General features: G+C 29.9%; 1 protein-coding gene across 1 annotated transcript in view; it reads left to right on the forward strand.

Annotated features, from left to right (window-relative positions):
* Positions 1 to 206: 206 nt before the first annotated feature.
* Positions 207 to 24050, forward strand: part of LOC113374069 (centaurin-gamma-1A-like) — a gene marked incomplete at its 3' end in the record, with an annotated part of 550258 nt that continues 526414 nt past the window's right edge. Inside the window, 1 exon segment of the mRNA XM_026614322.1 lies at positions 207 to 507.

Below are 24050 nucleotides of genomic sequence, written 5' to 3' on the forward strand. Positions count from 1 at the left end.
ATTTCTAAATCATTGCGCAAAATTTTAAAATTCTACTTATTTTGAGCAATTGATTTTGAACTGCAACATTATGCATTCAATTCATAAATAGTGCCTTCTGTGTGATGACGTCATACATTGGATTTATGTCCAAATATGGCAATACTTAGATAGGGTCAATAAATCGTCCAAAATTATGCAAAATCAGTTATCGGGCGGCACTCGAAGTGGTAGGTTGTCGGTCGTCTGTCTTCGGTCATCGGTCGTCGTCGTGTTAATTTTGCCGAGTGCCCTTTGTAGGAGTCGATTGTCGCCGCGTGTGTTTGTGTGTGTGTGATTTTAACAAAAATATTTGCAAATAAAATAGTAAGTTCTCGATTTAATTCATTAATTGTTGCTATACAGTCAATCCTCTTACAACGCGGTGAGTGTGCACAGTGTAAGATATAAATGGAGCTATAATAAACTTGGATTTAACATACAAATGGGCTGTTGCGTTGTGTAGGAAACGTGCTAAAAAAACTCCAGGTTAGTACAAATTTACATCATGTGTAGACCGGTAAATACAAAAGACATGGTAAATTATAAATTGTTTTTATTGAATTGAAGAGTTTATGCAATGATAAGACAAAAAATGAAGCAGAAACTAAAATAACTAAATGTAATCAGGCGCAGTGTATCTGACAGATACAGATACAATTACAGATACAATTACAGATACAATTACAGATACAATTACAGATACAATTACAGATACAATTACATATACAATTACATATACAATTACATATACAATTACAGATACAATTCGAACGCAGTTCAATTATGCGCGAATATTTATATTTTGCTATATTATAAAAATAATATTGATCTAATAGATAATTTGTTTTTATATACTCCGGCATTATGAAAGCACCATTACAAATAGAAGTATATAAAAGTATGAGCCTCGTGTGAATATACTGTATCTGATACAGTATATTCACATGAGGCTCATACTTTTATATACTTCTATTTATAATTGTGTTTTCACAATGCCGAATATGTATTTTATGAGTATATAAAAACAAATTATCTATTAGATCAATATTATTTTTAAAATATAGCAAACTATAAATATTCGCGCATATTTGTACTGCGTTTGACGGACGCTTAAAGGGAAAGCCAGCTTCTTCAGAGGCTTCAAAAAATCTCTTTTTTGAAGATTTTTTACGGAAGGAAATAAATATTTGAGACGAAATTTTCAGGTTTTATTGTTACATATTTCAAAATTCTTCTTAACTTTTTTCATTAAAATATTTGTCATAATATGCCGGGTATAGGCCTTTGCACGTGCGTGCATTTGTCGTTTGGCGGGAAAGATGCAGATCACAATTTTCATCCGAAACAAAAAAACCGAAACAAGTTTATATTTTTTTAATAGTATAGTTTTTAGTTAAACTTAAAAAATCCAGAAAAAAGTGAGAAATTCACCAATTTTTTGCAACTTAAAAAAATCATGTTTTTTGATGAAAAATTTCAATTTAGATTGTTTCAAAAGTTAATTAATTACAACTTTTATTAGAATTTATTACTGAATACAATCAATTTTGTCTCATCTTCTATCTATCCCGCCAATTAGAAAACAAACCGAGAAATCGAAAATCGAAGTTTTCGTTCCGCTTGTATCTAGCTTGACGCTTGCTCAGTATTTCTTCTGTAACTCCAAAAATAATTTAAATTTGTTTATGAAATTTTAGGGATATTTTCTTGGCTAGTTTTTGAAGACATTTTTGCAAAAAAAACGATTTCTTTAAGTATCTAAGGCAGACTTTCCCCTTGTATGACTTCCCGATACGTGTAAATAATCACCATGGATTCAGATTTATAGATACTTACATAAATTTTTCAAATATTCATTTCGAATATCGTGGTGTTACTTACGCTGAAAAGTAATTAATGCAATTTCCAATTGATATCTTTATTATATACATGTAAAGAAAAATAGCTACTTTTCTTTAGTTTGAATTTTGCGCGTTATAATTGTCATAGATACAGCTCCTATGATACTAGGATAGGGAAACAAGTGAACCTAAAAGACGTCAGGGCGTAATTAATAAAATTTCCTAAAAGTAAAATTATCTTTAAAATAGTAGATATTGGTGCAAAAGTGTTTAGGAACTGACATTGTGATTATTAACATTGAATGTCGTTTCTTTTCTGACAGAGAAACTCAATTGTGTTTGATTGGCTTTGTCATCCTAAGCACGAATATAATCTTATATACATATTTTTTTTTATTATTATTATATGTTTAACAGCAATCAGACCTTACGTCCTATGAGCTGTTGGGCTGAAACTTCTCCTTACTTCGTATTTTTAGATGGTAACCCAATGGTTAATCCATCCATTTTTGATGATTTTTGTTATTAGAATTAATCTAATAGGGCTGACTTTTTCATTAGTGCAGCAATGCCGGACAAGGGCTATTTTCACTTGGAAACATATTGCTATCTATATTATTATATAGATATAATTCACAAACACGCTTTTGGGTAAATTATAAAAATTCATTATAGTTTCGAATAATGACCTGCACTTTTAAAACATAAACTCGTGTATGTGCACGATAATTTATTCAATTACTTATAAGTTTGAAACATATCAGGTAATAATTATTTAATTAATTAGTAAAAACAAAACTATTTTTTATTAAATAAATAGTGGAAAATTTTATCTAAATAGCTAAATCTAAGTTAAGTACTACCAGGGAGCGATTCTACCGCATAACAGACCAATGTTATGGCAAGGCCATGTTATGAAGAATTTTCCATTCAAAGTATTGGAGTTATTTAATTAGGCGTATTTCTTAGCTTATAAAAACCTAGCCTAAACATAACCTAGAAACCGCACAAATGTCAAAAAAACGGTGTTAGATAAGGGTGTTTCTGACTCAGATTCATAACATACGAATGACGTTGCAGTTTATGTGTAAAATGTCTGAATGCACAGCAAATACATGACATTTTGACATTATTCAGTATGATTCAGTAGCATATTGTATGGAAGTTGGAGCATAATATGGCCTTGCCATAACATTTGTCTGTTATGCGGCTGAATCGGTCTCAGTCAGATAGTTGTTTGTTTAATATGTGTTATTTGTTGTGATTACTTGGTTTGGTTGGTTTTTACAATATAATTGCTCAAAGTCAAATTTGACCTTATTCTTCTACAGCTATAAATTAGTGATTTATTTAATTTAAAAAAAACATGAGTTTTGTAATAATGCATAATTCATCCATTGCAATGAGCACTTCAATATGCGGACAACTCCTCCAACTCATCCAACTCATCCAACTTTTAACTAAGTTCGTAATTTATTGAAGACGTCCGTTCTTCTACTTTCTTCTTCTTCATCTTCATCTTTTGTTAAATACAAAAGTTAGCGAAATGAATTATCTGGAGCGATGTCATTAAAAGTACAACCGCGGTAACTAAACACTCTCGGCAGTTTTTGCACATGCGACCTGCAAAGAAATTTGTTCTGAATGGCTGCTCTGTCAAAATGCCATGAAATGCGATGTTCGCAAATAAACTTTGTTAGAGTATTCAATTTACCGGTTCTGGATTTAATTTATCATTTTAGAATTAATTGCGAAGCTCAGATTTATTTGGATGAAATGGGTTTTGAAACGAAGAGAGTAAAACGGTTTAATCCAGGCAAACATAATTAGTTTAGGTTAATTTATGATAAATTTTGAGGTCGAAATTGGGTTATCATTCTACATCGTATCTCAAATAAAATTTGAATGTTTGTTAATTATATAGGTATTTTTTGCACAGCATGATGGCGTAGGAATGATAAATGATTTCTTTCTAAAAGTATGATTTCAACATTTGCTATCTATCTTTATTGTTTTACAAGTGGAATGCGTATTTTATAAAGAAATATTTTTTTTATAAATAAGTAATGGATTAATCATTTTTTAAAAACGGTTTTATAATTAATTAATCAGCGGTTTCCAACCTGTGGAGCGCGCCTTCTCGGGGGGCGTCAGTTTGTTCTGAGGGGGACGCGTACATCTACTATTTAGAAGAATACAGAATACTATTTTCGAAAATAACCCAAAATGTTTGAATTGATGCTAAAAAAATATACAAAAAACAATTAGTTTCAATGCATATTATTACATAATATTGTATATTAATCGGGTATAATAATCATATATAATTGTTTTTAATATTAATGATAAATCAATTATCAGTTATTCAACAGTCAGTTATTCATATTATTAATATTTTTCATATTCATACGATATCCCTGAATTATATATTTTAGATCAAAACGTATTGTTTCCTTGTGCATTAATATATTGGTTGTCGGTATTGTATAAATATCGACTAATGAATATCATCCAATTTGTTGAAATAAAGCAGAACGCTACTGAATATTTACTAAATATTCTTGAATATTATTTACCAATAATGATCTAATACTGGTATATTTTAACAAAACATAATGACTTCTATCTTATATGTAGATATACATAACTAACTTCCCTCTTCCGGAAAAAGTTCGTTTTAATGAAAAAAACTCGCTTGCTAGTTTTGTGTTTTCTTAGAAAATTTGGAAAAAGCTAGTCGACTGGACCGATTTTTCAAGTCAGCCTTCGTTGTCGGCTAGGACTGGCGTCGGTCAGTGTTGCGAGGGATCGGTCAAGCCATTTCTTTGTCATAAACAGACAAGTATAAAATTTTCCGCTTTTGCCTAAGGTTTAGCCCACAACCTTGAATCAACAAAAATTTTAAAACTGTTAGAAAGATATTGGTTGTAAATTGCGTTGTTTAGTTTTTGGTAAATGTCGACTGGACCATTTCTTTGCATTTAAACTTTTTATAACGATAGATTTTGCTAGGCTAAAATATTATAGGCCTACGATAAAAATTCAACAGAGTTAAGAATTTTTCTGTACGCTGTAATTCTAATCAGAATCTAAGCCGAACATCTATAAAAGATCAGTGCTTCGTAAGAAGCTATTGATTACTGTCGATGTCTACTCTTCAATAAAATACAGTTTTTAGAATCCGAAACGGTTGAATGATTAACAAATTAAACAAATTAATTTAATTTATACAATTATAGTATTAGCTATAATCAATTGGAAATCGTATTAATTATTTTTTAGTCAAAGGAAAAACTTTACCTACATAGCTAAATTTCAATTCTTAAGTTTATTATTTGTACGTATCGCGAAGTTCATGCAACTTGCTTAAAGGCAAAATGCCACTTTCAACTAGTGTCTTAGTCTAATCGAGAAGTTTATGTAACTTGTTTATGGCAAAAATTCACTTACAGCACTAATTTATCAGGATTTTTAAACAGTACTAACTCGGCTATCTAGGGGTTTCAAGTAAAAGATCTTTTTTTTTTTAAAAAAAAAAATTATTTTCAATAGCAATCAGAATACATGACAATTCTATGAACTATTTGGCTTATATCATTCACTCGCACACATACACACACACACACTTTCAAACACACATTGATAGAGAATTGCTTCAATAAGTGATTCTACTATTCCGTTTATATAAAGTTGTGATAGTTCTAAGGTTCCTCCATATTATCTTTGGGCAGCTTCTTCAGTCTTCTTGAAGTTGGTGTCTTAAGAAGCTGAGTGACTATATAGTTTGTATGATGTTCTAGTTTATGAATATGTTTTACACTGTTGATTTGTATAATTCTGTTTATAAATTCAATATGAAGATCATCGTGTAAGGTTTTATTGCTAAAAAAAAACACGGAGCATCAGTAATCTGTCTTAATATTTTCGATTGGGTACGTTGCATTAGCACTATGTTGGATTTGCTCGCACAGCCCCCACGATTTTATGCCATAAGTCCATATTGGTTTTAGTAATAAGTTGAAGTGCAAAATATACAGCTCTTTGACATAAACAGATGTACAAACCAAATTCAAATATATTCAAATGCTTTCAGCATCTTGAGAATTATTATAATCTATCAAATTCACAATGCATAAATTAATAACCAATTTTATCTCCATCTCGAGTTCGAATCATTTCGGAGCATTTGAAATTCCAAACCGTAGTTTGTTCTACATATTATCCTCGCTCGAATGTTTTGTAAACTTCACTAAAATAGATGTCGCGTGCTAATATGAAACGACACAGACGTCACGGAGAACGGTTTACGTTTACACAGTTGCGTCTCAATTGTACTGGAATGTAATTACAATTTAACATACATGAACATGATTTCTCTAAATGTTATTTTGTACTAGAATGCTATTTCTATCTAAACTTGTGTTCCTTTAGATCCGTAAGTTACAGAAATAGGAAGTATAATGGGCAAGATTTAGAAATCATAGGAAACAATTAGTGGTTAAATTTTTATTTATTCTTCTTGTTTTGCTAATCATATTATTGAAATTATATTTTTTATTATTAATATTTTTATTATTGATATGAGAACTTAAGAGTCCTATAAGCTGTTGGCCTTATTTGACTTAATACTGATCGGTTCTGCAGATGGCAAAACCCAAATAGTTGTCCCATCTCTGTGTGATGGATCATTACTACAATTTTTATAATATGGCGAATATTTATTGATGCAGCAGTGCCGCATCAGGGCTATTTTAACTTGGAAACATATTGCTTACTTAACATTGACATTATTGCTTTATGACAACCGTTTTATGACAACTATTGCTTCACAGCGGGCTGCTCGAAGCGGGATCGAACCCGAGACCTCTGATTCAGGTCCAGTTGTTCTGTTTTTTTTTAAAATTTATATATTTAATATTAAGTTCCTGCATAAGTACAGTGATTAATACTATTATTATTATTAAAAAGTTCTAATAGAACAATAAGTGTTTATTGTAAAGTTTAAATTAGTTGTCTATTTGCTTACTAACAGACGCAAAAATTTTATGTTTTTAAATATTTGATAATTTGTTAAGCTTGAAATTAATTAAAAAATTCTTAGTTAGAATTGCTTCTCTTTTAACCCAGTATAAGATATATAAAATATATCCACGAAATAAATTAATATCTTAAAATATTTATGTCTTCTTATAATTTTCTTAAAAATTCATGAGAATAAATTTGAAAAAAACGTTTATTAAATTAAATTATTATTAATATATTATTCAAAAGATTTTTAAAGGGGTTCTAAAAATATTTCAAAATTGTTATTGCAAACTCACAAATAAGAAAAATACAATCTTTAAAAACTAAATAGTTAGCAGTTTAGCACATTACATCTTAGGAATAAAAATACTGATAATCATAAAAAATTTGAAAAAAGATTAAATTATCCAGCATTTGTATTTGTCGATAGTGTTTAAGACAAATATTGTGCATAAAAAAAGAATAAATGCTTTTGTTGATATAAATTTTAATTGAATAAATCATGGTTACGTGGCCAAGGCACATAAATAGTAAATTGTTACCGTTGAATTATTATTGATTTTTAAATTATTTTGATTTTTTTGATTTTTTCTATTACGTGTTTTAAAATTAAAAGGTTTTTTTTTCTTAGGTAAGTGGCTAGAGCGATGAGATTTGAATCAAAGGTTCCAGGTTCGATACTTGCCTGGAGCAGCCTGACCTCAAGCAGTAGTGACATCGGTTAGTATAGATAGCGAATAACTTCAATATAGGTAGTAAATATAGATCACAATATGTTACCAACCAAAAACAAATCTTACCTAGGCATTGCTGCATCATTAGGTATCACTACTACAAATACTGTAATAATTAAAATTTATCACATGAGACAACTGTTTGGGTTGCGATCTTTAAATAAAATCGGTGAAGTTAAATAATCCATTCATAGAAGTTATGATTGCTGTTTAATTTCAGGAAATAAATTAAGATTTGAAAGTCTACACTCTAATTTCATTTGTTTCAACTTTTAGTATACGCAAACGACTATGACTTTGTGTAAAATGTAAACTTTTCTCATATCTCTCAAAAATATAATACCCTTTAAGTTTCATGTCGAGGCAAGCACCTCAATCAATTTCGTTTTTCCTACCATATATTTTTCTTCCAGACTCGTACATTCAACGTGTGTTGACACAAAATATAGCACCCTACGTTATTATGAGAAATAACATCCACTTATCTAATTATTTTGCTTGAATGATGTTTCAAAGCCAAAATGTAAAACCCTCGTGTTTTTCTATGCGTAACTTGATTAAAGGGTGGCCGCTTTATTCGCGAAATAACGCACCCGGAAGGATTCCTCTAATTAACTTTATCAGTATTTGGGTATGAAAAAGCATATAAAAATGCAAACCGAATTAATGTTGTCGGGACAATTTTTATGGTAATTGAATTACAAGAATAAAAATAAATGTGTAAATATTTCATTATTATTCAACAATTTGAAGAGTAAGCTTTGTGCTATTATGCATTTATTAGCGGTTTTTCTAATATTTAAAGTGATTATTTTAAGTCTAATTTATTGGAACTATATTTAACTCAATTTGCAAGTTTCAAAAGTATCAAAAAATGTTAATTTTCTATAAATATATAATAGATCTTTTTCATATATTAAGTTCATATTTAAGTTTGTATTTAATGAGTTAATTATTTTGTGATGATTAACTTATTGTTCAATTTTACATTATTGATACCTAATAATTTAGTAGGTATAAATTTTATTCATTCATTTATTTTATTAATAATTAACTCCTAAATGCTAATAATCACTATACAGACAATACAATTGGTAATACATTTTGTATTTTACTGAAATTTATTAGAAAATTTGATCGTAAAATACTTATATTAAATAATAGCACAGCACAGTAATTAATTTTCCTTAGGGTAAGGGTAAGGGTTATTATTGAAATTGTCCTAAAATCGAAAATGAAAATTTTTGCATATCTTTACGTTTCAGAGGTTCTGAACACTTTGGCATATCTTAGAAAAAATGAATGTATGTATGTGTGTATGTTTTTTTTTCTTTTTCTTTTTTGTTCTATTGCGAAGGAAATGCCTTTCTGCATCCCAGACTGGATGTGTGTATGTATGTGTGTGGGTGTGTGTGTGCGTGTATGTATGGATACAAATTTTTCATCCTCGTTTCCGGATTCTTTTTAATATCAAAAATGATTCGAATTTTAATTCTAATTCTAGATAAAATTTGGATATTCTCTTATATACTTGAAATTTGCATTTCAGTTTATATAACTCTTAGAAATACAAAATATGATCCTTGTTCCTAATTCTGCTTTATTAAGGTTTGTTTATTTACTTTTTATGTAAACTAATGTAAACGTTATCCTCCAATTTATATTTTTATAAGCTTGTATATTTTGTTTATAAAATACGAATAATAATTTCTCGAATATTCATTAATTTACGGAAGTTCCAGCAATTTGCCTTAAGGCGCAATGTCATGCACCACTAGTTACATTTTATTTAGTTATTATACCCTTTTTGAATAATAAATATATTATCATTAATATATTCACTTTATTCTAAAAATATTTTTCCTTAATTACATATATCTGAAAGTTTATCAAACAAAGACCTTGTTTATTAATCAGAAAATATCAGTCAAAATTTCATTTGATAGAACAATCAATCTATGACGTTGACGATAATTAAAATCATTCAATCATTGGAAGCAATACAAAATAAATTATTTTCAAATTATATAATTAAATAAATAAAATAAATTTGAATAACGACGTAAATCTTTTTAAGGAAGAAAAATAACAAATGATATTTCTCGAACAGTTTTCAAGTTTTTAAAATTGTTCAAAATTATTACCTTGAACTATTGGATCAAGATTATCATCTTAAGAAAAATTGGTTTAAAATTATTATTTTAAAGCTTGAAAAATATTACACTTCTATTAATAATAAAGAAACTACTTCACAGTGCACATACATTATTTAGCATACCATAAAATTTGTATGACCTCTGACGATTTGAATGACAATATTTAATAGCAAATCACCTGTAGTAATTACTTACCTCCAGTAATAAAACTAAAATTAAGGATATAAAATATTTTATAATATTACTTGGCGCCCATTACATAAAATTGCCACGAAATTTGATGTCTAAAACTGTATCTAATTGGAATGACGAATTTTTTGGAGCAGTAAATTACCTACGTCGTCTTCTCTAACATGACGGAGATTAAGGATATAAGAGTTGCTGCCAACCGGAAAAACCTTGATAGAGTTTAACTGACTGCAATTCATTTAGGCGGAAAAATCATGTTTCCGTCTTGCAATTTCCACTGAACACCCGAGGTCATTTCCAACCATTCCAAAGTTTATTTGAAAAAGTTGTCTCGTACATGTCGTTGTCTGGAGTTCTGTGGATGAAATATTTTATCATATAGTTTTTCTTCATGTTCCTAGTTTTTTTTATTATTAACTTCCCGTATGGTAAGATATAGTAATCGTCCAAAAATCGAAAATGAAAATTTTTGCATATCTTCACGTTTGAGAGGTTTCTGAACATTTTGGCATACCTTAAAAAAAATGGATGTGTGAGTGTGTGTTCTGAATTTTGTGCCTGAATTAAATTTCTTAATTATTATAAGTATTATTATATTCTGTACAATAATAGCATATTTCCCAAACGTTGCTATTATTGTGACAGAAATTATTTTGTGTATGGTGTTAATGGCGGTCACTTTAAATTAACTTATTTCATATGCGCATTTATAATTTTGCATGGAAATTTAAATTTCTCATTCAGCGATAGTAACAACGAATATAAACTGTTATTAAAGCTGATAGAACCATAAACATAAATAAAAATTTATAATAATAATCAATTATAATATTATATAATCAATATATGATTTATATTATAATAATATTTATTTATAATTTTATATATCAAAAATTTTGCATTAGGATTCATTTCATTTTTTTTTAAGAAAGTGTGTAACTATCGTTTCAACTTAGTGAGCAATATATATAACAAACATCTGAAGAAATTTTTTAATTATATCTACCTTATGAATATATTTTTAACTTCCCGTAGGGCAAGTTATAGTAATCGCAAAAAAATCGCAAATGAAAATTTTTGCATTTCTCGACGTTTCAAAGGTTTCTGAATATTTTGGCATATCTTAGAAAAAATTGATGTATGTGTTTGTGTTGTGTGTGTATGTATGTATGTATGTGCGGATACAAATTTTCGTCGACGATTTCGGGAACACCAATCAACCGATTTGAATAATTCAAAGAACATTCCATTCGTATTGATAAGGAGACGTGCTGATTAGTTTTTGGCGAAGGCAGGTCTAGCCGTTCCGAAGATACGGGGCAAAAAGTGGCGAAAACGGTAACTCCGTTTTTAAGAGAACGGAGCGTCCGATTTTAATAATTCAAACAACATTTTACTTGTATTGACAAGATGAAAAATTGATCAAATTTTCATGAAGGCAGGTCTAGCGGTTTCGGAGATCTAACAAAAAAATTAAAAAAAAATGCGATTTGTCGGTCAAAAATGAACATTAGACATATGCACATCAAAGTATCAGATATTTTATAGAGATTTTAACAATAAGTATAAATTGTGTTTACATTCCTATGGGTTCCGTACCAATGTTTACGCGTTAGACGGCGACGCGGCGCTTACGCGCTTTTAGATTTCGTTTTTATGCAGTTAAAGCAGTACGATTGCTTTGAAAAAAGTTTAGATCTTCCAAAATATGTCAAAATAAAGAAAACATATTTTTTCAAAAAAAAAAATCAATTTTTTTTTAAAAAAAAGTAATTTTTTGACCAATTTATAGTTTCCCAAAAATCTTATTTTTTCTAAGTAATTTTTTTTCAAAAATGTTAATCGTTTTTAAAAAAAATAATAATTTTTGGTACGGGAAGTTCCAGCAATTTGCCTTAAGGCACGATGCCTTAATTGCCTTAAGACAGAATTCCATTTACAGCTAGTTTATAAATTATTTGTGACGGTAATCTCCTACGCAATCTTATTCTAAGAAGGTTTTCAATGCGAATGTCGTCTATGGACGACATGTGTAGGTCTTTACGTTAAGACACTTCATATAAGTGTCATAATCATTCTAATTTTTATTATAAATTTTAATTTATTAGGGGCGTAATTTTAAATTTAACACATTTTTATAGATAATGATAGAAATATCTCAAAATATATCATTTTATCTTCATTAATGGAAGATTTAAAGTTATTACATACATTATTTTTATTTCATAATATATATTTTTGGCTGGAACAGTTGTACTTATTCATAGTTTGTATGTGTTCATCTTTTTTTATTTATAATTTCTAATGGAGATTTAGTTCCCGCTATTAGATACTATAAATATTTACTTTTACAAAGGACTATACATTGACAAATTTAAAAAAAAAAAGTATTGATCTATTCTGATCAATTTAGAGATATTAAAATATGAGCTTCATTTAACAGTGTTACAAAATGTATATTATTTTCGCTATTTTGCATAAATGCAACCGTTATGTTTGACGACAGGTTACTCAAGGCCGCTTTTTATAAAATCCATAAATTGCTTGTTTTTTCTCACAAGTGCACAAATAGGTTTTCAGTATGATTTTGTAATAAATTTTGTAATAAATTTTTTTGTAATAATATGTGAACCTGTTTGTTAAGTTGTTTAATCCGTTTTATCATCGAATGAGGAACATGAGTTTAGTAGACGTTTTATATTCTTGCATAATTTTAGGATTACATTTCTTTTGCGATGTATCTTTAACACTTACAGGTGTTTTGATTCAAAAACTTCCGTGTAATGAATTTTTATGTTATCAGTATAAGATATTGTAGAAAATTTAAATTAAAAATATTTTCTGTTGATTATCTTTAATGTCCTTTATAATTGAAATCGATCAATGATGCACATAAAGATTTATAAAATAAATTTATAGATTTATTTTATAAATCTTTAAATCAATTCACACATAATTTCCACATTTCAAAGAAGACCACTTGAAATAATATGCCACAATGTAAATAATTTTACAAAAATAGGTTGGTTTGTAGTCATTATCAATTTCGACCTAAAAGCAATATATAGTACATTAATCAATTATAGCTATAATAATAGATGATATGTAAATGTATACATATTTTAATTATAATTTTCATTTATACCGATTTTAGTATTATGTTGAAAATATACACTTTATGCCACTGCCATATAATATACGAGTTTCTATATGACGCAAAATTATGGTTTTATATGCAAACGTTCTGATGGAAATTCTACGCCTACCCTTGTATTATTCACGTAATATATGTATTTTTAATCCGTATAGCAATCCCTTTGTACAAGTGCTATTATTTTTGTATTTTTACATAAAACTTTTCATATCGTTATTAATATTTTAAAACCTTTGAATAGAAATGTTTGTAATATAACAAAAACCAACTGTAGCGCTGGAATATTATTGAGTTTATAGTTTTTGTTTTGCTTTTATTTTACCATTACAAAATCTATTCCTGTGAATGTATCAGAAAATAGATCAGTTTTTGTTTCTCTATTAAGGGGGGCGATACATGTAATCGCCTTAATTTTTGCCATTTTTTGAGGACTTTTTAAACTGGGAAGGAATGATTGAATCTTTTTGAACTTTTTCAGGGTTATTTATTATATATTAAATTACACAAAAAAATTTTTTTTTTAATTTTTTTTTTTTAAATGGCTGCCGTAAAAATAAATCTGCCAAGACCCTCTCGGAAAACGCTATCAATTTGCGGGCGTTCTCACTTTTCGTGCGGTGATCTGAATTTAAAAAAATTAGTTTGTACGTGTTCATAAAACATATATCTTCTAGTTAAACCAAAAAAAAATAAAAAAAGTCACAAAATCGTAAATTGGCACACCTTAGAAAAAAAAAGTTAGATTTTTCACCTTTTTTTCAATGTTTTTTTTGGTAAAAGGGCTGATTTTTGAAACATTTTTTGGAATGTTTGAGGTTTAACTAGAAGCTATTACTGTAAAGTAGATGTGTGCAAAATTTCATTGGAATCGGTTGAGAACTTTTTGAGTTATCACGCCCGCAAATTTCAAAAATGTCGTTTTGAGAAAAACGCGTTTAAAGTTTTGACACAGAAACAGATAAGAGTACAATAGCACTCAAGCGTCGAGTTGAGGCGTGGCACTTTATTTTTTTTTTTTTTATATATATTTATTAACAGCAATCAAAAATTATAAATTTTTATAAGCTATTATGCTAAGTTTTACAAATAAACATACATTACATAAAAATTACATATACATATACATCTATACAAACACAAACAAATATACAACATGAATAATTATGTGAAATAATATTATAGTATTCGAATCTCTCCAGTGAGAGATTTACAAATAAGTGCTAAGTTGTATCAGTGGGCCATTTTCGTTTGAGTCTTCTCATTGGCGGTACATTGAGCAAAGATGTTACTAAATCATTCGAGTGAAACTCTAATTTTAACAAATGATTATTTTTTCTGTCATTAATAACTTCTTGAACAAATGGAACTTGAAGATCGTTATGAATTATATAATTTGAGACATACCAAGGAGCGTCTGTTATTGTCCTAAGTGTTTTTGACTGGATTCTTTGAATCATTGCAATATTAGATTTCGAAGCACTGCCCCATATTTCGGCTCCATATGTCCAGATCGGTTTGAGTATTGTCTTATAAATAAGTATTTTGTTTTCTATAGACAATTTTGACTGTTTCCCAATAAGCCAGTTAAGCTCTTGGGATTTTAATCTAATTTGTTGAATTTTATATTTTATATGAGTTCTCCAAGTCAATCGCCTATCTAGATGAATTCCAAGATACTTCACGGATTCAGACTGCGGTAGCAGTTCATTGTTAAAATATACTGATGGGCATGTATCTTTTCTCAGAGTGAAGCATATGTGCTGGGATTTGGATTCGTTTATTTTAATTTTCCATGCATTTGTCCAATCTGCAATAATATTGAGGTGGGATTGCAATTTATGTGAAGCTCTAATTGGATCCTTATCTACAGCTAGGATGGCAATATCGTCGGCAAAAGTTGCTATTGTTGAGTTAAGTCCAGTTGGAAAATCGTGGGTATACAATACATAAAGGAAAGGACCTAGCACGCTGCCTTGAGGAACACCAGCTTTCATAATATTAGGCGGAGTTAATGCCATATCTACTCTGATTTTAAATTGTCTATTGCTCAAATAAGATTCAAAAAATTTAGCATATGCTGGCAATATTTTTTGTATCTTATAGATAAGTCCTTCGTGCCACACCTTGTCAAAGGCTTGACTTACGTCAAGGAATGCTGCAGAGCAATATTTTTTAGACTCGTATGCTTTGTTGATAGTGTCGACTAATCTATGGCACTGCTGGATTGTTGAGTGTCCTTTGCGGAACCCAAATTGATGTGCAGGAATGATATTATTAACTGCAAGAATGTCTTCCAATATCAATCTTTCAAGTACTTTAGATAAATTTGGTAAAAGACTAATAGGTCTGTAAGAACTTACTATTTTTAAATCCTTACCCACTTTTGGAACCATTTTAATAACAGCAGTTTTGAAAGCTGATGGCCAATAATTGAGCCTAATGATAGAATTAACTAGCTGTAAGTGGAATTCTGTCTTAAGGCAATTAAGGCATCGTGCCTTAAGGCAAATTGCTGGAACTTCCCGTATCCAAAAATTATTTTTTTTTAAAAAACGATTAACAATTTTGAAAAAAAATTACTCTAAAAAAATAAGATTTTTGAGAAACTATAAATTGGACAAAAAATTACTTTTTTTTGAAAAAAAATTTTTTTTCGAAAAAAAAATTTTTTTTTGAAAATAAAATTTTTATTTTTTTTTTTTTTGAAAAAAAAAATATTTTCTTTATTGTGACATATTTTGGAAGATCTAAACTTTTTTTCAAAGCAATCGTACTGCTTTAACTGCATAAAGACGAAATATCAAAGCGCGTAATCGCCGCGTCGCCGCCTAACGCGTAAACATTGGTACGGAACCCATAGAACTGTAAACCAAATTCATACTTATTGTTAAAATCTCTATAAAATATCTGATAATTTGATGTGCATATGTCTAATGATCATTTTTGACCGCCAAATGGCATTTTTTTTTACTTTTTTCATTTGATCTCCGAAACCGTTAGACCTGCCTTCATGAAAATTTGATCAATTCTTCATCTTGTCAATACAAGTAAAATGTTTTTTGAATTATTTAAATCGGACGCTCCGTTCTCTTAAAAACTGAGTTACCGTTTTCGGCACTTTTTGCCCCGTATCTTTGGAACGGCTAGACCTGCCTTCGCCAAAAACTAATCAGCACGTCTCCTTATCAATACGAATCGAATGTTTTTTGAATTATTCAAATCGGTTGATCCGTGTTCCCGAAATCGTCGACGAAAATTTGTATCCGCACATACATACACACACGTACATACATACATACATACATACATACATACATACACACACACACACACACACACACATACATCCATTTTTTCTAAGGTATGCCAAAATGTTCAGAAACCTCTGAAACGTAAAGATATATAAAAATTTTCATTTTCGATTTTTTGCGATTACTATAACTTACCCTACGGGAAGTTAAAAATATATGTTATGAGAATATATCCCTTTTTAGTTAGTTCTTTTAAAATTTTTGAAGAAATTTGATCAATTCCAGGAGACTTTTTGTTTTTTAAAGTCTGAATAGATCTATAGACTCTTTTGACAGTGAAGAATTTAGTAGAACAGTTCTGGGTGCTTATAGATTCATCTGCAGACAATTGCAAAGGAATATTAGGATTAGACATGTTAGGTGAAAAAACAGAGCACAAATAAGTTGAAAAAAGGTCGGCTTTTTCGTATTCACTTCTTGCCCATGAATTATTGCTCGAATTTATTCTGATAGGTAAGTTTTCAATAGTCGGTCTTTTCTTGCATGGCCTCCAGACTGAATTGTCGAATCTGTTAAGATTTTTAACGTAGTTATTAAAATTACTTTCATTAAATTCTCTAATTTTTCGTTTTAGAGTATTGCTTATATTATTATAAGTTCTCTTATCTGAAGGATAATGTGATTGTTGCCATACTCTTCGAGCCACGCGTTTCTCAGAAATTAATCTTCTTATTTCTAAAGTGGTTGAGGGTACTTTTCTAGTTTTAATGTGATCAGGGGTAGATAATTTAGCTGAGTGTTGTAAAGTTTCTACTAGATCATCCAAAGCTTTCTCTATGTCAGTAGGAGATTTAAGTCTAGTGTTTAAGCTAATTTTACCATCTATAGTATGCCGAAATAAGTTCCAATTGGTACTATTGTTGTGTAGCACAGGAAATTTAGTTTTAGATATATAGGTAGAATTTATCGAAGCTAATACTGGAGAGTGGTCTGAAGATAGGTCATAGTTAGGCCCGACTTCAACGTATGTTTCACTAATTCCAGAAAAAATAAAAAAGTCCAATAGATCTGGTATACGTGCTGGATCGCTAGGCCAGTAAGTAGGTGAACCTGTAGAAACTACATTAAAATTATTCTGTTGGATGATATTGTTTAATACTCTGCCTTTAGGATTCACTAGTCGAGAGCCCCAATACGGATGTTTGCTATTGAAGTCACCACCGATAAAAAATTTAGGTCCAAGAGTTTCAAAAAATGTTTGGAACTGTTCGTCTTGGATGCTATGTCTTGGTGGGCAGTAAACTGCAGATATTGTTAGATCATAAGAAAAAAATTTCACTTTTATTGAAGTAGCTTGAATGTAGATTTTACTAAAATTTGTCATCGGAAAATGTGAGATGTTTGATTTAACAATAATTGCAGTGCCACCGTGTGGATTACCGCTTGGATGAGGAGTTTGATACGTCGTGTAGTAAGGAATGACAAAATTAGAATAGTGGGTGAAATGAGTCTCGCTCACTAATAGTATATCGATTTTATTATGTGTTAAAAAACCTTTTACTTCGTTCTTATGCTGAGATAGCCCATTGGCATTCCATAATGCTACTCGAATAAATTTACCCATTATTTGAATTTGTTTACTAATACAGAAAGCATGTTTATTATCATGCTATTCTGTTGCATAAGTTGCTGACACATAGTTTTGAATTCATTTAGTATAACTGATAATGTATTGTTGGCTTGATATTGTCTTCGTAATGATTCATAGATTGTTGTTGCCTAACCGCCTGTGAATAACTCAAGTGCTGAGAATATAAAGGTTTGTTTACCTGAGGTAAGCTGCGTTCGGGCTTGTGCAGAGCTGAACTAGGATTAGAATTAAATTCAGTTACGGTATTAAATTTATTGTTCTTATTAACAAGACTTTGATAGTATTCACATTTAGAGTAATTAGAGTTATGGGGGCCGCCACAAAAATAGCACGTGCCCGGAGCTTCTTTAGCTTTAGTGCAGAGTTGATATATATGTGGTCCACCGCATCTTAGACAAACAACGGGCCGGTTACAATAGGATTTGGAGTGACCATACATTTGGCATCTTCCACATTGTATAATTTTGGAAGGCTTTAATGGATTCTCAAAATGAATAATTTGATTGAAAATTTTGTTTACCTTGAATATTGCTGAATTGTTGTTAGATGGCTCTAAGTCAATATAAAACATATTGAGTGGTTCTTTGCTTTTTGGGTGAATAACATTTATTATACTTCGTACTTTGTGTCCTTTTTTTTCGATTTCGGATTTAATATCTGCGATATTGGTAGTACGGTGAATATACTTGAGTACGACTCTGTACGCTCGTTCTGATTTTATCTGATATGTATGAAAGACTACTCTAGTTTCACGTAAGTAGTGTATTAAATTCCTATAACAGTCGCTATCTATCACATTAATTTTGACACTGTTGTCCGCCATTGTTTTTGACGAAAACTGGTTTGAATTTAAAATAGAATTAATACTTCCGATCATTTGTGCATAGTTTCTCACACCATAGATAAATATTGGAGGAATGTCTTTTTTTATTGGAATGTTAGGTGAATTGTCATTCTGATTCATAGATGATTCATTAGTATACAGGGCGCTAAATCTATTAGTTGTTTTGATATTATCATTAATTATATTGCCCGTTCGTCTTCTTTTAAAGCCGTGATGAACTTCCTGCCAGGGATTAGGGTTTGAGTCTAATGTATCAGTCGAGTCCGTAGCTGTTGTTGATGGAGTTGAGTCCATAGCTGTTATTGATGAAGTTGAGTCCATTGCCGATGTTGATTGAATTGCGTTCATAGACGAATTTGATTGAACTGTTAAGTCGATAATTGCTGGCGCATCGCAACTATTAATGTTGTTTAAATGATTTTGAACAAAAGCTGAATTCGTAGTTGATTCGTCACATAATATTTGATTGGTTTGAACCAATGGCGGAATTAAAGATTTGCTCCCTTCCGAAGGAGCATTGTAAATAAAAACAAAGAAAAAACTTATAATAAATGTCTGCTATATCACTTAGTAGATAAACTTCACTTTAACCGAAAAATAAAAATCACTTTTTAGAAAAATAATACTTCACAGTATATAATGAACGATAGGTCTTCACTCGAGGAGAGCTCAACCGAGAGTGAGGCGTGGCACTTAAATGAGTTTTTATTGTATAAATAATGATAATTTTGTTTTGAATATTTACAGGCATATTTTTGAGATGTTATTGTAACGATTTATGAAAAAAAAAAATCGATTTTTTTTTTCTTGTTACATGTATCGCCCCCCTTAATTATAATTCAATTGACTATCAGAAGAACAAGCAATTAATTCTCATTAATATTTGCTATATAACGATTAATTTATAACGAAAACAAGTTTAATGTTTTTATTTCATGAAATAAATTTAATGTTTTTATTTCATTTTCTATAATTGTGCAAAAAACAGCCGTTTTTCTATAATTTCTTAGTATAAGCTTGTTTTTATGTAAATTACCTGCTTTTTCATACCTCTTCAATGATATTCAACGAGTTTATCTCAATTGTTGTTCATCATAAGAATTCAAATGCAATATGCATTGCAAATGCAAATTAATTTAGTTATTTTTTCTATATAAGCACTATGAAATGAAAAACTTGGTTGTTCTATTTCAAATTTCAACATTTTTGGAATATTTTTCGGATATTTTGCTGCATAAATAAGCAGTTGTAAGTGGCCTGCTACCTTACGACAAGTTGCATAAACTTTCCGAAATGTGTAGATAATTCACCTAAACAATAAGAATGGCGTCATAGATATTTGGACGTGTAATTATTTTTTAACTGATTTTTTTTAAAATAAAATTCAAACACTTAAAAAAATAATCAAATTTTACAGTTTTATCACGTATCTAAAAATACAAGTGATTGGTGGGGGAGGGGGAATAATTTTGAATATCACCATGTATCGCTAAGGGGGAGGAGGGTCCAAAAATCTTTAAAAACTTGCTCACCTGATTAGTGGACTCCCCCTTGACAAGGACAGGTCTAGCCGTTTCGGAAATACGGACCAAAAAGTGCAAAAACAACCAGTTTTAAGAGAACTGTGCATCCGATTAGAGTGATTCAAGAAGCATTTGAACACACAAAGTGTTCAAAGTGTTGCGTCGATGATGTGAAAAAATGATTAAATTTTGTTTGTTTGTAGGGATACATAGACAAAATCGTCGCTTAAATATGAGCACTTATATTAAATTAGATGTATGAAATACGACGATAAAATTTAGAGTATTTATAATAATTATTTTCAAATATCTAAAACAATTGTTATTACTAATTATATTGATGATTTATTATATTTATTTCTCAAATGTTTAATTACCGAACGGGAAGTTCCAACAATTTTTCTTGAGACGCAATGTCATGCCCATTAGTTTGTTTAAATCATTTCATTTTTATTCATGTTCTTAGACTATTTTATTTAAGAGTGCACATCACACAGTCGCAGGAATTTTTTTTATATATTTTTTTTAACAGCAATCAGAACCTTACGTCCTATTAGCTGTTGGGCTGAAACTTCTCCTTACTTCGTATTTCTTAGATGATAACCCAATGGTTTTTCCATCCATATTTGATGATTTTTTGTTATTAGAATTAATCTAATAGGGCTGACTTTTTATTCGTGCAGCAATGCCGGACAAGGGCTATTTTCACTTGGAAACATATTGCTATCTATATTTCACTTGAATTAAAGTTTTGATTGACAAAAAAAAAAGAAAAAAAATCTATATTTCCAAGTGAAAATCGTTGTCACTGCTGCCTAACAACAGGCTGCTCGAAGTGGGTATCGAACCCGGGACCTCTGAAACAAGTCCTGTCGCCCTTAACCGCTTAACAGGTATTTAACTTTATAATTTTGGATAAGTCGACCATAATCGGATTTTTTATTTTAAAAAATTTAAAACCTTAATTGAGATTTTTACATTTATCATTTGCAGTATATCTAAATTTATAAATGGAAGTCTTTTCATCGGTGGTGTTTATAAAAACTTGGAGACCCGATCGAACATAATTTGTTCATACATTATGTAACATGTTTAATTTATCACCGATTCCGGTTCCTAAATGCTTGTCTGGTTTTGTCCATAAAAAGCCGTATGTGATACCCCGTTGAAAGCATTTGATATAATAATTTTTGCGTTGGCGACGTAGCCCTTGGCATCGCGCCTGGTCGGCCCGACGATACGGCGGCGAGGGGCACGCAGACTGGCCGACGCCTGCCGTCATTAGCTTGTTACCACGTCCAATGTACACGTGAAATGAATACGCGTACCAGATAAAGGATTCGAATTGCTTTTCCGATAAAATAATACGATTTTTTTTATGGAAATTTTAATTTGATAAACTATTAATGAAAGCAAATTGAGCGCTTTGTTATCAAGTTCGCTGGGCTTATTTGACTTTATAGAAATATAATTGTTGATATACATAGGTTATCAAATTTTATAAAAAGCTAGTGGTGCACGGCATCGTGCCTTAAGGCAAATTTCTGGAACTGTCCGTACCAAAAATTCAAATTAAAAAAAAAGCTTCAACATTTTTTTAAAACTTTAAAAGGATTTGATTTTTGACTTTTGAAATTTTTTTAAAAAATCAAGTTTTTTGAATAATTTCTTTTATATTTTGAAAATTTTTGAAAATTTTGTACTTTTATTCAGCGCAATCGTGCTTTTTGGCTATTTAGAGAAGAAATATCAAAGCGTGTAAGCGCTGCACTGCACTCTAACGGATAAACGGTACGGAACCCACAGGAATGTAAACAAAATATGTGCTCATTATTAAAATCACTATAAAATATCTGTTAATTTGAAGTACATATGTTTAAAGATCATTTTTGACCGCCGAATGGCATTTTTTTTTTACTTTTTTCATAGAATGTCATTGAATTTAATATTGAAAAACCAATTGTTAATTTTTGGCAACATTTTTTGGCACTTTTTACCCCGTATCTTTGACACGGCTAAACCTGCATTTGCCAAAAACTAATCAGCACGTTACCATATCAATAGGAATCGAATGTTTTTTGAATTATTGAAATTGTTTGAACCGTGTTCCCGAAATCGTCGACGAAAATTTGTATCCGAATATACACACACACATACATGAATTTTTTCTAAGGTATGCCAAAATGTTCAGAAACCTTTGAAACGTGAAAATACATTAAAATTTTCATTTTCGATTTTTTTGCGATTACTATAACTTACCCTACGGAAGTTAAAAATAACTTCAATAAATCTACTGATTTCTTTTACTTCTAAGAGGGTATTCTAGTTCTAATGGCATGAATTTTATGCGATTTTTGAAAGGCTATTCTTTTAATTTTTTTTACTATTCTTTTCTACAAATTATTGTTTTTCGAATATAAAAAATAGTTATAAAGTTTTAATTCTTGGAGCTGATGATGTGGGGTGTCTCAAAAAATTGGCATCTAACCATACCCATGATTTTAGCTCTCCAAATATTCGGAAAATAAATTTTTATACATTTTATTAATCTAGATTAGAATAATGTCGCTATCAAATGTGGTACAGACAAGTTAAACAATGCTTTTTCACAAAATAGCGACCATCTGAAAACTAAATTTTTTTTATCGGAATTCGAACACAAACGTAGTCAATAAAGATAAGTTTGGGGAAGTTTCAAGTAAATCCGTTCAGTAAGAATTGGGGAAATCGTGGGTATCGTATCAAAAGAAACGTTTAAAGTTTGGCTGGAGAAGGAAACAAAGTAGATTGCTCTCTTCAAACAACTATAATAATTTAAATTTTGAAAAGTCCTTTAGTATACATACTAAAACTAAGAGAAATTAGTAAGGTAGTAGTTCCTACAACAAAATTTGTACGAGCTTCTATATCTAGAAATCGTGAAGAATAATTTTAAATAGGCATATTCTATATGTAATACGCACTCCAAAACATACAGATATAACTAAAGTTGGAATTGCTTTTTTCAAATTGGCAATTATTTTTTATGGTGTAATAAGTGTTTTATAGTGAAACAATAACAATACTGACAAAAAATATGGGAGCAATGAGATACATATTTATTTAATAGATGAAAATGAGATCTCTGTTTTTGGCTTTTTGTCGTTACCGATAGAAATCTTTTTCTAATTTTCTCCTTCAAGACTGAAAATTATATTGAGAAAAAGCGCTGAAAAACTATATACGAACTGGGGCAGTTCCATTAAATAAACTTAATTTTTTTATTGGGTTATTTTTAATAATTCTTATAATGAAGTTGCATTTCGTCAGAAATAATATTTTACCACAAATTAAACCTCACACGCAACCCAAATATTTTTCCAAGTTCAACATTTTTCTTTACAAAACTTAATCAACTACGTTTTCTAACATTTGCGCTGTGAATTACTTAATGTACCGCGATCTAAATAACTTTTGATCAGATATCTACATGCAATTAATGCGTGTTTTGTATTAATAAAATAACACTGAACATTACACGATATTGAAAAGATATCCGATCTTCGTTATTACTACAAATTACCGGTCGTGCACCTTTGTAAAGCAATCAAGCATAGTTTTCATTGCGTGAGAATAGGTAATATTCGACTTTTTATCATTTTTGCATATGGCATATGAGTAG

Source organism: Ctenocephalides felis, unplaced genomic scaffold (genome assembly GCF_003426905.1).
Source record: "Ctenocephalides felis isolate EL2017-DRISC unplaced genomic scaffold, ASM342690v1 CF-g0.4_SCAFFOLD_01604, whole genome shotgun sequence".
In the NCBI taxonomy this organism is placed as follows: Eukaryota; Metazoa; Arthropoda; class Insecta; order Siphonaptera; family Pulicidae; genus Ctenocephalides; species Ctenocephalides felis.